This window comes from Lissotriton vulgaris, chromosome 2_1 (assembly GCF_964263255.1).
Source record: "Lissotriton vulgaris chromosome 2_1, aLisVul1.2, whole genome shotgun sequence".
Taxonomy (NCBI): domain Eukaryota; kingdom Metazoa; phylum Chordata; class Amphibia; order Caudata; family Salamandridae; genus Lissotriton; species Lissotriton vulgaris.
In genome coordinates, this window is record NC_141687.1 from 1149387417 (window position 1) to 1149404045 (window position 16629).

The following is a 16629-nucleotide window of genomic DNA, read 5'->3' on the forward strand; positions in this document are numbered from 1 at the left end:
TTGTTAGTTTTGTTTGACAGCTCCGTGAATAGTACATATGCTCCGTGGAATAATGATCGCTCACTCTTTCGGTGAGCTTTAGCAAATGTGAATTGTCCTTGCTGAGGGGGCAATGCCATCGAGAAACAATGTCTCTCTTGCAGATACATACACTCGATTTATAACTCCAATACAAGTTATTCGGCAAATAAAGTTAGTCTTATTTCGAATTCACTACCTCTCTTGAAAAACACTTCACCTCTTCGTGCACGGTCAGCAGCGACACACAGACCTACACTGTCCACTAACTTCACACTATTCAAACGCGTACCATCCTAGCTGTTTTCCCTATGGTGGAGAGACACACTCTGCGCAGGCACAGAGTACACATGACGTCACCGCGTGTTGTGCGTCTCTCTCTTCACAACTAGTAGACACCCGGCCCGTAACCTCTGCGTGCACCCGGGTAGCGCATGCGCATTGCCCTTACTCTCCTTCCTCTTCAATGTGAGTAAACGAAGCTGTGCACATGCGCAGATGGTATTTTGAGTGGTGCCGCCCCCTGCTGCAGCCAGGTGAGCTTGGGACATGTCACTGCACCTATGACGGTAGAAGCGCTTACCAGTCGCATGACAGACTTGCATGGGCTCTTCGGAATTACAGGTAAGGACTTTTTCGGTGATAAGTAAGACTCAGTAGTAGCAGGACTAAGATCTGCATGTGCTACCTTTTCCAGAGGCACACTGTAAGTTCCTCACCAAAAGCGATTAACTCGCTCAGTGTCATCAGGGCAATTTCAACCAGTTCGGATTTTCTGCATCTAACACTAGGCACGCTGGGAAGTGTAGTTCCACGTATTGCAGTAATCGTGTGGGCCTGCAAGTTAAAGTCAAATTAGTTCTGTTGGCTTTAAAACCTATTGAAGGTCAATGCATCGTTCCAGTTAAAGGTTCTACTTTTCTCTAGTGGCGCTGCCTGAGGTAAGGCGTGCCGGGATTACCGCTACCAGAGTGGATACTTTCAAGGTACAAGTTAAGAATTGCAAGGCTACCAATGACGTAGTACAGGTACACTAGTTTGTATAGCGCTACCGGTGTCAAATATCAAAAGCAAGAAGTGTGAGGGTACGTACCAGTAACGAACTCAAGGGTACCAATAGGTAAATGGTAACATCTGTGGAGAGGTAGGCACATAGCTGTCAAGGTTTCAGATTGCTATGTGTAACATTTTCATAATTTCAGAGTAATTAGGAGTGCCATTTCAACGATTGTGAGTGACACTTTCTCAAAAGCAAAATCAAGCATTGAAGATGAGGGAAACATATAAATACCAGCAATTATACCCATTTGAGCTACAAGAAACTCTGAGAAGATCTTAAAACTGCTGCCAAGCACCAGCAATGGAAGGGCAATAACAGGAGGCAGACTGCGTGACTGCAGTTCTCAGTTAAGACATAGCTGCTAAGTTTTCCGTTGGTTTCTGTGTGACATTTTCATGATTTTAGCATGTGTAGTATGTGTGACATGTCAAGCCTAAGCCTTAATGTGTGACACTTTAAAAAGAGACTTTATCTGAAATGGAACAAAGCAGTAATGTTTCTGTAATGTCATAGAATGAAAAAATGAGCAATTGTCGACCTGTATTGTGTAGCTTGGACGCGTCCACACCACAATTGAGATCCTACTAAAACTTTAAACTACAATCATTCATGGAAAAAACAGCTCTTTGCCAAACACCGCGCCAATCCTATTTCATTATTAGTAGTTTTCAGTGCTCTTACCAGCACGGAGTAAATTTTGCGAAAATTACAAGATTCAGAGGTAAATAAAAAATAAACATGGCTTTGTTGATTACCTGAAGATAGTAGAGCCGATGGACTGGAGAATGAGGCCACTATAAAGCCATTATCATTTTTCATTTTGTTGCTTTATAGCAAACGAGACATTATGCTGACGCGGAGATACTTTAAGCATCCATTCCATAACTAGAGCCTTGGAAAGCACTTTATATTGTACTGCTTTTTTATATCATGAGTCAATTAAAAAAAATAAAACTCCTCTCCTAAGTCAAAGTTAATTTTTTTTATTTTTCTCAGCAGTTTTATATTGCACCGCCCGACCCAAAGGTATTGTAGCACTTTACATGAACTACAGTTAAATTACATAAGGTAACATCATTTTTTTTTCTTTAGTTCACCTGGATATTAAGTGATTTGGCCAGAATCACAAGATCGTGAGCTGACGCCGAGATTCACAATACTAAAGTCAACAGTTCAGGTTCTAACACAACCTCTCCTACATTGTAATAGCAAAAAAATGGAGGTATAGTGATTGAAACTCCGAGGGAGAATAGTATGCTTTTCTAATGAACATTTCTATTCATATATTCACTGCATTATACAACAGGGGTAACAAAAATACATTTAGGAAAACATATTGTCTTACTTTAATGTCCTACTTTAATTGCTGGCCCATGAGATTAACTACTTCATGCTCGTATGTGGCATGGATTTGGCCTAGAGATGATCATCCAGTACAATGGGTGGCCATTGGTTGTTATAGCAAGAACACACCAGCTGTGTCCCTTTCATCGTACCACAAGACTGGGGCAGATTCTGACTTCACACACTGCGTGGGCAGGCCTTCTAACTGCATAAGGCACGTTCTTCACTAAATCGAGAATTTTGTGTACACTTTGTAAAAAGCGCAAGCTTTTTAAAAAACTGCTGATTTTGCTTATTTTTCGGGCAATTCGCAAAAATGTTGAAGAGTCTGTGAAATGACTTCGTCTAACACTTGATGCGTGTACTTGGCAGGGCTGTAAGAGGGAGATTTAGAAAAGTCTGCAGGATTTAATTTTCTCATCATACTGAAGGTAATCAAGTGGTGTGTTGTGAATGCTAAAATTAAGACATTTTGGATAAAAAAATAAAGTGGTGTCATTCTAACTCTGCATGTTGCCAGGTATACCGTAGTATATACAAGAAACACAAGGGCTCAACACCAGCGTTCAACAACACAGGCAATATGACATAATGCAGATTTAGGAAATACCTGTGTGAGCTAAAATGCGTTCTGCTTTGTGATGCTATTTTTTCTGCACTACAACGTTGAAATCTTGCGTCCAGTTGAGTTTCGTCCACCCTGTATGAAAACCGTGATATGCTATCTTCAGTTAATTTGGTGGGAACAGGTGATAACAAGCATTTGCAATGCAATAGATCTCACATTCACACGATATTGAGCTATTTGCATTGTACATGATAATGCCTTCTATTTATGTTTTGGGTTTTAAAACATAAATACAAGGCATTGTTATTTCCAATACTAATAGCTTAAAATTGTGTGAATGCGAGACCTATTGCATTGCAAATGCTTGACAATATTGTATGATAAAATAGTGAAATACAACTTCCACAGATTGTGCCGCAATGCACCTCATATTTTTTATTTTCTTCCCACATAATTTAACTTACCCTGCCGCATAACTTGGTCTTCCATTGCTGCATAATTTCAGTAACCTTGCATATAAAGAGAATAGCCAGCCGACAAGTGTTTCGTCACACCGTGAAGGAGATATGACTCATCAGGGCTGGGTCAAAAGGAGGAGCGCACCTGATACGTGCGTCTGTAGGTCGTGCGAGGTCCGGGTAATGGATCCATCGGGTGCGCTCCTCCTTTTGACTCAGCCCTGATCAGTCACATCTCCTTCATGGTGTGACGAAAAACGTGTCGGCTGGCTACTAATTTTCTGTACTGACCATTACTTGACTTATAAAAACTTTATTCACATGAACCTTGATATCCGACGTTCTTTTGTACTTTGAAGCAACAATTTTCTCTCAGTAGAATCTCTAGTCCTCACACCAGGACTACTTACCACACTTGCGTGTGCACAGGATCTGTTCTTCTTCGTGATGCTGAATGATACTTAGGTCTTGCTGAGTGATGATGCTGTGGTGTACTATTGCAAAGGCGATGCTGAGTGATACTGATGTGGTGCTGAGTGATGTTGTGGTGGTGCTGAGTGTTGCTGTGGTGGCGCTGAGTGTTGCTGTGGTGGCGCTGAGTGTTGCTGTGGTGGCGCTGAGTGTTGCTGTGGTGGCGCTGAGTGTTGCTGTGGTGGCCCTGAGTGTTGCTGTGGTGGCCCTGAGTGTTGCTGTGGTGGCCCTGAGTGATGCTGTGCTGGCCCTGAGTGATGCTGTGCTGGCCCTGAGTGATGCTGTGCTGGCCCTGAGTGATGCTGTGCTGGCCCTGAGTGATGCTGTGCTGGCCCTGAGTGATGCTGTGCTGGCCCTGAGTGATGCTGTGGTGGCCCTGAGTGATGCTGTGGTGACCCTGAGTGATGCTGTGCTGGCCCTGAGTGATGCTGCGGTGGCGCTGAGTGGTGCTGGGGTGTTTCAGAGTGATGCTGCCGTGACACAGTGTCTTTGCTAGTTACAGTGGGTAGAAGAGGGGTAGAAGAGGGGTAGAAGAGAGGTAGAGGGCTAGAAGAGAGGAAGATGGGTAGAAGAGAGGTAGAGGGGTAGAAGAGAGGTAGAGTAGAGGTAGAGTGGTAGAGGAGAGGTAGTAGAGGGGTAGAAGAGGGGTAGACAAGGATAGAAGAGGGGTAGAGGTGTAGAAGAGCCGTAGAAGAGGGGTACAGGGGTAGAAGGGTAGTAGAGGGGTAGAAGAGTAGAGGGGTAGTAAAAGGGTAGAGGGGTAGAGGGTTAGTAGAGGGGTAGGTGGGTAGTAGAGGGATAGTAGATGGGGAAGAGGGATAGACCGGTAGAAGTGGGTAGAGGGGTAGTAGGGTAGAGGGGAAGTAGAGGGGTAGTGGTGTAGATGGGTAGTGAGGTAGAGGGGTAGCAGTGGGGATGAGATGTAGAAGAGGGGTAGAAAAAAATAGAAGAGGGGTAGAGGTGTAGAAGAGGGGTAGTAGAGAGGTAGATGGGTAGTAGAGGGGAAGTAGAAGGGTAGAGGTGTAGATGGGTAGTGGGGTAGAGGTGTAGAAGAGGGTAGTAGAGGTAGTCGAGGGGTAGAGGGGTAGTAGAGGTGTGGAAGATGGGTAGAGGTGTAGATGGGTAGTGGGGAAGAGGGGTGGAAGAGAGGTAGAGGGGTAGAAGAGAGGTAGAGGGGTAGAAGGGAGGTAGAGGGGTAGAAGGGAGGTAGAGGGGTAGAAGGGAGGTAGAGGGGTAGAGGAGAGGTAGATGGGTAGAAGAGAGGTAGAGGGATAGAAGGGTGGAAGAGGGGTAGAGCGGTAGAAGAGGGGTAGACGGGTAGAAGAGGCTTATAAGTGGGAAGAGGGGTACAGGGGTAGAAGGGTAGTAGAGGGGTAGAAAATGGGTAGAGCGGGAGAAGAGGGGTAGTAAAAGGGTAGAGGGGTAGTAGAGGGGTAGAGGGATAGTAGATGGGGAGAGGGGTAGAAGAGGGATAGACAGATGGAAGTGGGTAGAGGGGGAGAAGGGTAGAGGGGTAGAAAAGGGGTAAAGGTGTAGATGGGTAGTGAGGTGGAGGGGTAGTAGTAGTGGGAAAGAGGGGTAGAAGAGGGATAGTAGAGGGGTAGAAGAGAGGTAGAGGGGTAGAAGAGAGGTAGAGTAGTGGTAAAGAGGTAGAGTAGTGGTAGAGGGGTAGAAGAGGGGTAGAAAAGGATAGAGGTGTAGAAGAAGGGTAGTAGAGGTGTAGAAGAAGGGTAGTAGAGGTGTAGAAGAAGGGTAGTAGAGGTGTAGAAGAGGGATAGAGGTGTAGAAGAGGGATAGAGGTGTAGAAGAGGGATAGAGGTGTAGAAGAGGGGTAGGGGGTAGTAGAAGGGTAGAGGGGTAGTAGAGGAGTAGTAGAGGGGTAGATGAGGGGTAGAAGCATAGAGGGGTAGAGGGGTAGTAAAGAGGATGTAGAGGGGTAATAGGGATAGTAGGGTAGAGGGGTAGTAGAGGGGTACAGGTGTAGAGGGGTAGTTGTGGGGTGGAGGGTAGAAGAGAGGTAAAGGGGTGGTAGAGGGGTAGAAGAGGGGTGGGGGGTAGTAGAGGTGTAGAGGGTTAGAGGGGTAGATGGTAGAAGAGGGGTAGAAGAGGTAGAGGGGTGGAAGAGATGTAGAGGGGTAGAAGAGTAGAAGGGAGGTAAGAGGTAGAAGAGAGATAGAAGATATAAAAGAGGTAGAGTTGGGGTAGAAGAGAGGTAGAGTAGAGGTAGAGGGGTAGAAGAGAGGTAGTGTCGAGGTAGAGGGGTAGAAGAGGGTAAAAGTGGGGTAGAAGGGTAGTAGAGGGGTAGAAAAGGGGTAGAAGAGTAGAGGGGTAGGAGGTTAGAAGAGGGATAGAAGAGGGGTAGAAGGGTAGAAGAGGGGTAGAAGGATAGCAGAGAGGCAGAGGGGTAGAAGAGGAGAAGAGAGGTAGGGGTAGAAGAGAAGTAGAGGATATAAAAGAGGTAGAGGGGTAGAGGGTAGAAGAGAGGTACAGGGATTGAAGAGAGGTAGAGGGGTAGAAGAGAGGCAGTGTAGAGGTAGAGAGGTAGAGTGGTAGAAGAGAGGTAGAGGGGTAGAAGAGGGGTAGTAGAGGGGTAGAAGAGTGGTAGAGGGATAGAAGAGGAGTAGAAGAGGGTAAAAGGGGGAGAATAAGGGTAGAAGGGTAGTAGAGGGGTAGAAGAGTAGAGGGGTAAAAGGTTTGAAGAGGGGTAGAAGGATCAAAGAGGGGTAAGGGGTAGAGGGGTGGTAGAAGGGTGGAGGGGTAGTAGAAGGGTAGAGGGGTAGTAGAGGGGTAGAGCGGTGGTAGAGGGGCACATGAGGGGGAAAGGGGTTAGAAGGATAGAGGGGTAGAAGAGGTAGTAGAGCGGTAGAGGGGATTTAGAGGGGTAGTAGAGGGCATGTAGAGGGGTAATAGGGGGGTAGAAGGGGGTAGAGGGGTAGAAGAGGGATAGAGGGGTAGAAGAGGGATAGAGGGGTAGAAGAGAGGTAGGGGTATAGAAGAGGTAGAGGGGTAGAAGAGTAAAAAAGATGTAGAGGGGTGGAAGAGATGTAGAGTTAAAGAAAACCCCAAGTCTCTCATCTCATCCGAGGAATTCTCCTCGTTTTTTTACAAACAAAATCAAAACCCAAGGTAACAAACTTAGTGCGGCTTCAATATCTCTACCAACCCCTGACCTTACCCCCCCCCCCACCACCCCGCCTCCACAGTCCTCACCTAAGAATCTAGCACATTGAACCAACTTTTCACTCTACGACGAAGACTCTGTCGCCAAAATCCTTTCCACCTTAAACCCGAACAACCATTTCAACGACCCGCTCCCTTCTAACTGCCTTGCGACCGCTGCCCAATGCATTATTCCTAGCTGGACTATGATAATCAACGCCTCTCTCCGGCAGGGTTCAATCCCGGACTCTCTGAAAGCGGGCCTAGTCCTCCCCATTCTGAAAAAGCTGTCACTAGACCCAGCCTCTCCAGACAATTTCAGACCAATTTCCAACATTCCTCTCTTGGCCAAAGTGCTGGAGAAGTGTGTGCAACTGCAGCTAAGTCACCACATCAACAACTTCCATCTACTCGATGACTGCTAATCTGGTTTCCGTCCTGGACACCGCACTGAAATCACAATGCTCCACATTGTCGATGATACCCTACAAGCCCTTGACCAAGACAAAACCTGTGTCTTAATCCTCCGAGATCTATCCTCGGCTTCAACACGGTCAACCATGAGATGCTACTCGAACGCCTCAAACTTAGGATGGGATTAGATGGCACTGTCCTCGACTATTTTAGTTCCTACCTCTAAAACCGATCTCGGAGATTCCTTATCAACGGCAACCTGTCCGCTCCCTCCTTGGTCAAGGTGGGAGTCCCTCAAGGATCAACGCTGTCCCCCACCCTTTTCAACCTCTATTTAGAACCCCTTGCCGAGGTCCTTCGCACCACAAATATCTCCTACCATATATACGCAGACGACACTCAGATCTACATAAAAATCTCATCTCTTGAAGAGATCCTCACCTTGAATGAGGCCCTGAAGCTGACCGTCCAATGGTTCTCCTCCTACCAACTCAAACTCAATGCAAAGAAAACTGAGTTCCTCCTAATTTCCCCACCTAAAAGCAACTCGGAGATCCAGACATGGATCAAAGCGATCACAGCCTTAAACTGCCCCCGACCATTGTGGACTCGGCCAAATCTCTAAACATGCGAGACCACATCAACTCAATGGCCAAATCTGCCAGATTCCACTTGAGCTACCTTTGGAAATTGAAACCATTCCTTGACGCTCCCGACCTAAAACTTGCAGTCCAATCCCTAGTTATTTCTAGGCTGGAATATGGCAGCTCCACCCTTTCTGTTTTACCCAAGATCTCCCTAGCACCCTTAAAAACCTGCCTCAATGCAGCTGCCAGACTACTTACCGGCACAAGGAAATTTGATCACATCACCCCTCATCTGAAATCATTGAACTGGCTCCCACTCGAGGCTAGGATCCATCTCAAGCTGGCATGTATCATGCACAAGGCCCTACACTCAAACTCCCCTGCGTATCTTGCACAGAAACTTGTGATATCAGGAGGAATCGAAACTCACGATTGGCCAGTGCCCTCCTACTCCAGCCTGCTCGTTTTCGAAAAAAATAAACTTATAATCGGGCTTTCGCTGGGGCCGCACAAAGAATATGGAACTCCTTCCCACCTTGCAAAAGCCGGGGACCGGGACGAACGTAGGTGGAAAGGATGGGTGAGGCCTCGAACTGAGACTACCACACCGCAATTCTCGGTCCTTTGAGTTGCACGAAGCCCTCAAAATTTGGATGGAGCTTGGAAATACAGAGACATACTTACACTGACAAGGAGGAGCTACTCTTTCCTTGATACACAAATAGGATAGGGACCTCTATCCTTTAATTCCCTACACATAGAGGGGGATTCAACGACTGCCCTGAAGAAAGTGCTGGACCTTTACGGCCCTCGTGGATTGAAACATATCAGCACTGACACTAGGGTCTTAGGACCATTAAAATCCAAAGAGACCCGTTTTTTAATAGTTTTTTAATAACCCGATCTGACCCAAGAATAAAGGGAAACCAGGGGTCAGATTTAGGTTTCTTATCTTTAAGTCCCAGTTCCTTCATCTACTAAAGAGCTACCCAATACTGTGGTTGAGCCCACCTCGACTTTTAGGGGTCCGTGTGACCCGATGATGAAGCATGACACCACTAGGGTGTGTGAGGGTAGCTAAAAATAACTAGTTTACTTCCCTTATTCAACGGGGACATGATTAGCATGACCCCAGTTCCCTAGGTGGTTGTGTGCATTATCCATACCACAATAGATGTTTATCCTTACAGCACATACTATTTGACAATTGGTTTAAAATAGAGTGTATTTGGAGTATTTTTTGTGAAACCACTCCTTCCCACCCGCCATCAGAAGAATCCCCTCTCTGGCACGCTTCAAAAAGGAGGCCAAATCCTTCCTCATGGCCCCACCAAGAAACCGGAGTCCGTCCTTAACAACTGTAAAATTAACTTTCCTTGTATAGTATTTTCCCTCTTGTACCAAGTACCCCCTAATTTACAGTATTCTTGTGTTATCCTTCCTATTGATTACTTTGTGACTCTGTAAAGCGCTCTGATACCCTAACGGGTCAAGTTTGCGCTCTATAAAACACTAAGATAAAATAAAACAGTAGAAAAGAGGTAGAGCGGTGAAGAGAGGTAAATGGGTAGAAGAGAGGTAGAGTAGAGGTAGATGGGTATAGTAGAGGTTGAGGGGTATAGTAGAGGTAGAGGGGTAGAAGAGAGGTAGTGTAGAGGTAGAGGGGTAGAAGAGCGGTAGAGGGGTAGAAGAGCGGTAGAGGGGTAGTAGGGGGGTAGAGGGGTAGAAGTGGGGTAGAGGGATAGAAGAAGAGTAGACGAGGGTAGAAGGCGGAGAAGAGTGGCAGAAGGGTAGAAGATTAGAGGGGTAGAAAGTTAGAAGAGGGATAGAAGAGCGGTAGAAGGTTAGAAGAGGGATAGAAGAGGGTAGAAGAGGGGTAGAAGGGTAGAGGGATAGGGGGTAGAAGAGAGGTAGATGATATAAAAAGTTCAAGTTCAAAATTTGTATAGAGCACTACTCACCCAGAGGGTCTCAAGGCGCTTGAGGGAGGGAGGGTACTTACTTATCGAATATCCAAGTTTTTAGTTGCTTTCTGAAGGAGAGGTGGTTCTGTGTAAGGCGGAGGTGGGTGGGTAGAGAATTCCAAGTTTTGGCTGCAAAGAAGGAGAAGGATCTACCCCCCATGGTTGATCTATGGATGCGCGGAATTGCGGCGAGGGCTTGATTGGACGATCGTAGTCGGGTGGGGGTGTAAAAGGACAGGCGCGTGTTGAGGCATTCGGGTCCTAGGTCGTAGAGGGCTTTGTGTGCGTGGTGAGGAGACGGAATGTTATTCTCTTGTTGACGGGGAGCCAGTGGAGGTCTTTCAGGTGACCGGAAATGTGATCTTGGCGGCGGATGTCTAGTATGAGTCTGGCTGAGGCGTTTTGGATGCGTTGGAGTTTTTTTTTTGTTTTTTAGTGGTTCCGCAGTAAAGGGTGTTTCCGTAATCCAGTCGGCTTGTGACCAGTGCGTGGGTGACCGTTTTTCTTGTTTCGGTGGGGATCCAACGGAAGATTTTTTTGAGCATGCGTAGGATGTTGAAGCATGATGATGAGACGGCGTTGACTTGTCTGGTCATCGAGAGGGAGGAGTCCAGGATGAAGCCCAGGTTACGTGCGTGGTCTATTGGTGTGGGTGCGGTTCCTAGGGCCGGTGGCCACCATGAGTCGTCCCAAGCAGAGGGGGATGATCCTAAGATGAGGACTTACGTTTTGTCCGAGTTCAGTTTTAAACAGCTGTTCTTCATCCACTCGGCTACATCTTTCATTCCGTTGTGTAAGTTGGTTTTGGCGGTGTTTGGGTCTTTGGTGAGGGAGAGGATCAGCTGGGTGTCGTCTGCGTAGGAGATGATGTTGAGGTTGTGTTGGTGCGCTATGGATGCGAGGGGACTCATGTATACGTTGAAGAGGGTGGGACTGAGTGATGATCCTTGTGATACGCCGCAGATGACTTCGGTGGCCTCTGATCTAAAAGAGGGGAGGCGGACTCTCTGGGTTCTTCCGGCGAGGAACGAGATGATCCAGTCCAATGCTTTCCCTTGTATTCCGACGTTGCTGAGACGTTGTATGAGGGTGCTATGACAGACTGTGTCAAAGGCTGCGGAGAGGTCAAGTAGGATGAGGGCAACTGTTTCTCCATTGTCCAGTAGTGTTCGAATGTCGTCTGTTGCTGCAATGAGGGCGGTTTCGGTGCTGTGTTTGGCTCGGAAGCCAGACTGTGAGGGGTAGAGGGATTTGTTGGATTCGAGGGTATTTCGACGTTGCTGAGATGTTGTATGAGGGTGCTATGACAGACTGAGTCAAAGGCTGCGGAGAGGTCAAGTAGGATGAGGGCAACTGTTTCTCCGTTGTCCAGTAGTGTTCGAATGTCGTCTGTTGCTGCAATGAGGGCGGTTTCGGTGCTGTGTTTGGCTCGGAAGCCAGACTGTGAGGGGTCGAGGGATTTGTTGGATTCGAGGGTATTCCGACGTTGCTGAGATGTTGTATGAGGGTGCTATGACGGACTGTGTCAAAGGCTGCGGAGAGGTCAAGTAGGATGAGGGCAACTGTTTCTCCGTTGTCCAGTAGTGTTCGAATGTCGTCTGTTGCTGCGATGAGGGCGGTTTCAGTGCTGTGTTTGGCTCGGAAGCCAGACTGTGAGGGGTCGAGGGATTTGTTGGATTCGAGGATGGCGGCGAGTTGACTGTTGACGGCTTTCTCAATGACTTTGGCAGGAAATGGGAGGAGCGAGATGGGGCGGTAGTTCTTAAGTTCAGTGGGGTCTGCTGTGGGTTTCTTCAGAAGGGCGTTGAGTTCGGCATGTTTCCAGCTTTGCGGGAAGGTAGCGGAGTTGAGGGTGCAGTCGATGACGTCTCGGAGATGGGGTGCGATGATGGAGTCTGCTTTGTTGAAGATGTGGTGGGGACATGGGTCGGTTGGCGATCCTGAGTGGATGGAGTTCATCAGGCGGATGGTGTCTTCAGTGGTGATTGGGTTCCAGGCGCAAAGGTTGTTCGAGGGGGGTTTTGGTTCGGAGGTGGGTGGAGCGGACTGGTCTCCGGACAGGCTAGGGAGTCGCAGAGGTCTTGGGAGGGAGTGATGTCGTTGGTGCTGGCGGTGGGGTTGGTAAATTCTTTGACGATGTTGACTAGTTCCTTGCTGTTGTGGGCGTTGTTGTCAAGTCGATCCTTGAATGCTGATTTCTTGGTGGATCGGATTAGTTGGTGGTATTTGCGGGTGGCGTTCTTGAAGGTGGTCAGGTTGTCAGTGGTTGGGTTTTTTCTCCAGGCTTTCTCGAGGGTGCGACAGAACTTCTTGGATTTCTTAAGGTCATTGTTGAACCAGGGGTCTTTTTTGCTACCTTGCTTGATTTGATGGTTTTTCAAGGGTGCTAGTTCATCGGCGCTGTGGGTGATCCATTGTGTGAGGTTGGTGGCTGCTTGGTTTGGGTCCAATGAATTGGTAGGAGGGTTTTGGTGGAGCGATGTGAAGAGCTGGTCGGTGGTCATTTTGTTCCAGTTTCTTCAGGGAACTGGTTGTGGGAGGATGTGGGTTGTGGTCTTTTTGTAGTTGAAGTGAACGCAGCTGTGGTCCGTCCAATGGAGAGCTGTGGTGTGGTTGAAGGAGATGTGCTTGCTGGAGGTGAAGATTGGGTCGAGTGTGTGCCCGGCATAGTGGGTGGGGGTATCAACAAGTTGTTCGAGTCCGAGGTTGGCCAGGTTGTCCAGCAGGGTGGTGGTGTTGCTGTTGTTTTTCTTTTCCAGGTGGAAGTTGAGGTCTCCCAGTAGAATGTAGTCCTCGGAGGGGAGGGCGTGTGGGCTGATGAAGTCAGTGATGTCTTCGCTGAATTGCGTGCGGGGTCCCGGTGGCCTGTAGATGAGGGTGCCTCTGAGTGTGGTCTTGGGGTCGGTGTGGATCTGGAAGTGAAGGTGTTCGGCATTAGCGAGGTTGTCGTCGGAGCTGGTCGTGACGCAGATGGTGTTCTTGTGGACGATGGCGATGCCTCCTCCTGTTTGGTTGGTGCGGTCCTTTCGGATGATCTTGTAGCCGTCCGGGATGGCTATGGCGATGTCGGGAGCTGATGAGGCGTTCATCCAGGTTTCTGTAAGGAAGGCGACGTCCGGCGATGTAGTGTCGAGTAGGTTCCAAAGGTCAATGGCGTGTCTGTGGACCGAATGGGTGTTGAGTAGGATGCATTTCAGGTGGTTAGTGTTGGAGCTCTGTTTGGAGGTAGTGGATTTGGTGTAGGTCCTGATGCTGTCGAACTTGTAGGAGCGGCAGGTGAAGGGTCCATGGATGTGTCCTGGGGCGGCTTGGTAGCAGTTTGGGATTCGGCCAGGGTTAAGTGCTGAGAGGGTAGCGGCGTCGTACGTTATGCGGGTGGAGTGGATTTTGCGGGGAACAGGGGGTCTGGCGCTGGGCGCGGTCCAAGCGCGGACGGGCGTAGACGGGCTTACCTTTGTCGCACCTTCGGCGCGCATGGGGCGCGTCCGCTGCGCGCGAAAGCATCTGTCATAAGTGGATAGTGGAGGGGGGGTGGGGCGAGGGAGGAGCAGCTGGGAGGAGGGAGCGGGGTGGAGGGACGGGCTGGGAGGCAAACAAACAACAAAATGGCAGCAGAAACAAAAGCGAAACCAGGCTAAGCAAACACTCAGGCAATCCGATAAAGCGCTATGATATAGCGCTACGATGTGGCACAATTTAAATGCAGGCAATGTTACAGTCCAGCGCAGCGCTACGATACCAATCTGGCACGATATGAAAGCAGGCAATGTAGCAGTCCAGCGCTATGAGATCAGGGAGCGTGAGGAGGGGTAGAAGAGAGGTAGTGTAGAGGGGTAGAGTACAGGTAGAGGGGTGAAAGAGAGGTAGAGGGATAGAGAGGTAGAGTAGAGGTAGAGGGGTAGAGGAGAGGTAGAGGGGTAGAAGAGAGGTAGTGTAGAGGTAGAGGGGTAGAAGAGGGGTAGAGGGATAGAAGAGGGGTAGAGGGATAGAAGAGGAGTAGAAGGGGAGAAGAGGGGTAGAAGGGTAGTGGAGCGGTAGAAGAGGGGTAGAAGGTTAGAAGAGGGGTAGAAGGTTAGAAGAGGGGTAGAAGGGTAGAGGGGTATAAGGGGGTAGAGGGGCGGTAGAACGTTGGAGGGTAGTAGAAGGGTAGAGGGTTAGTAGAGGGGTAGAGGGGGTAGAGGTGTAGTAGCGGGGTAGAGGGGTAGAGCGGTGGTAGAGGGGTAGATGAGGGGTAAAGGGGTAGAATGATAGAGGTGTAGAAGAGTAGAAGAGGGGTAGTACAGAGGTAGAGGGGTAATAGGGTAGTAGGGTAGACGGGTAGTAGAGGGATAGAGGGGTATTAGTGGGATGGAGGGGTAGAAGAGAGGTAAAGGGGTGGTAGAGGGGTAGAAGAGGGGTGGAGGGGTAGTAGAGGTGTAGAGGGTTGGAGGGGTAGACGAGGGTTAGAGGGGTAGAAGGGTAGAGAAATAGGGGGTAGGGGTAGAAGAGAGGTAGATGATATAAAAGAGGTAGAGTAGAGGGGTAGAGTAGAGGTAGAGGGGTAGAAGAGAGGTAGAGGGGTAGAGTAGAGGTAGAGGGGTGGAAGAGAGGTTGAGTAGAGGTAGAGGGGTAGAAGAGAGGTAGTGGGGTAGAAGAGAGGTAGTGTAGGGTTAGGAGAGAGGTAGTGTAGAGGTAGAGGGGTAGAAGAGAGGTTGAGGGGTAGAGGGATAGAAGAGGAGTAGAAGGGGGAGAAGAGGGGTAGAAGGGTAGTAGAGGGGTAGAAAAGGGGTAGAAGAGTAGAGGGGTAGAAGGTTAGAAGAGGGGTACAAGGGTAGAAGAGGGGTAGAGGGGTATAAGTGGGTAAAGGGGGTAGAAAGTTGGAGGGTAGTAGAAGGGTAGAGGGTTAGTAAAGGGGTAGAGGGGCTAGAGGTGTAGTAGCGGGGCAGAGGGATAGAGGGGTAGATGAGGGGTAAAGGGGTAGAATGATAGAGGTGTAGAAGAGGGGTAGTACAGAGGTAGATGGGATGTAGAGGGGTAATAGGGGTAGTAGGGTAGTGGGGTAGTAGAGGGGTATGATTGGGGTAGAGGGGTAGAAGAGAGGTAAAAGGGTGGTAGAGGGGTAGAAGAAGGGTGGAGTGGTAGAAGAGGTGTGGAGGGGTAGAAGAGGGGTGGAGGGTTAGAGGGGTAGAAGAGGGGTAGAAGAGGGTTAGAGGGGTAGAAGAGGGGTAGAGGGTAGAAGAGGGGTAGAGGGTAGAAGAGGGGTAGAGGGTAGAAGAGGGGTAGGGGGTAGAAGAGGGGTGGAGAGGTAGAAGAGGGGTGGAGAGGTAGAAGAGGGGTAGAGGGGTAGAAGAGGGGTAGAGGGGTAGAAGAGGGGTAGAGGGGTAGAAGAGGGGTAGAGGGGTAGAAGAGGGATAGAGGGGTAGAAGAGGGATAGAGGGGTAGAAGAGGGATAGAGGGATAGAAGATGGGTAGTAGAGGGGTAGTAGAGGGGTAGAAAAGGGGTTGAAGAGTAGAGGAGCAGAAGGTTAGAAGAGGGGTAGAAGGTTAGAGGAGGGATAGAAGAGGGATAGAGGGATGGTAGAAGGGTAGAGGGTGGGTAGAGGGGTAGTCGAGGGGTAGAGCGATGGTAGATGGGTAAAAGGGTAGAAGGATAGAGGGGTAGAAGAGGGATAGAAGAGGGATAGAGGGGTAGTAGAGAGGTAGATGGGGATGTAGAGGGGTAATGGGGGTAGTAGGGTCAAGTGGTAGTAGAGGTGTAGAGGGGTATAGGGGTAGAAGAGAGGCAAAGGGGTGATAGAGGGGTAGAAAAGGGGTGGAGGGGTAGTAGACCGGTAGAGGAGGGGTAGAAGAGGTAGAGGGGTAGAAGAGGTAGAGGGGTAGAAGAGGTAGAGGGGTAGAAGAGTAGAAGAGAGGTAGAGGGGTAGAAGAGAGGTGGAGGGGTAGTGGGCGTGTAGAGGGTTAGATGGGTAGAAGAGGAGTAGAGGGTAGAAGAGGGGTAGAGGGGTAGAACAGAGGTAGAGGGGTGAAAGATGTAGAGGGGTAGAAGAGTAGAAGAGAGGTAGAGGGGTAGAAGAGAGGTAGAGGGGTAGAAGAGAGGTAGAGGGGTAGAAGAGAGGTAGGGTAGAGGTAGAGGTGTAAAAGAGAGGTAGAAGAGAGCTAGAGTAGAGGTATAGGGTTAGAAGAGAGATAGAGGGGTGGTAGAGGGGTAAAGGGGTAGTAGAGGGGTATGGGGTAGAAAAGGGGTATTAGAGGGGTAGAGTGGTAGATGAGAGGTAGAGGGATAGAAGAGAGGTAGAGGGGTAGAAGAGAGGTAGAGGGGTAGAAGAGAGGTAGAGGGATAGAAGAGAGGTAGAGTAGAGGTAGAGGGGAATAAGAGAGGTAGAGGGATAGAAGAGAGGTAGGCTTGAGGTAGAGGGGTAGAAGAGAGGTAGGGGAATAGAAGAGAGGTAGAGTGGAGGTAGAGAGGTAGAAGAGAGGTAGAGTAGAGGTAGAGTAGAGGTAGAGGGGTGGAAGAGAGGTACAGGGATAGAAGAGAGGTAGACTAGAGGGGTAGAAGAGAGGTAGGGATATATAGGCAAATGAAAAGGAAGCTTTCGACTTCAGGAAT

The 16629-nt window shown here is 48.9% G+C and overlaps 1 protein-coding gene across 1 annotated transcript in view; it reads left to right on the plus strand.

Annotated features, from left to right (window-relative positions):
• Window positions 1-508: 508 nt before the first annotated feature.
• HIVEP3 (HIVEP zinc finger 3) overlaps window positions 509-16629 on the plus strand; it is a 2131558-nt gene continuing 2115437 nt past the window's right edge. Inside the window, exon 1 of the mRNA XM_086956857.1 lies at window positions 509-642. The gene's annotated coding sequence lies outside the window, so the exon portion shown is untranslated. The remainder of the gene's footprint in view (window positions 643-16629) is intronic.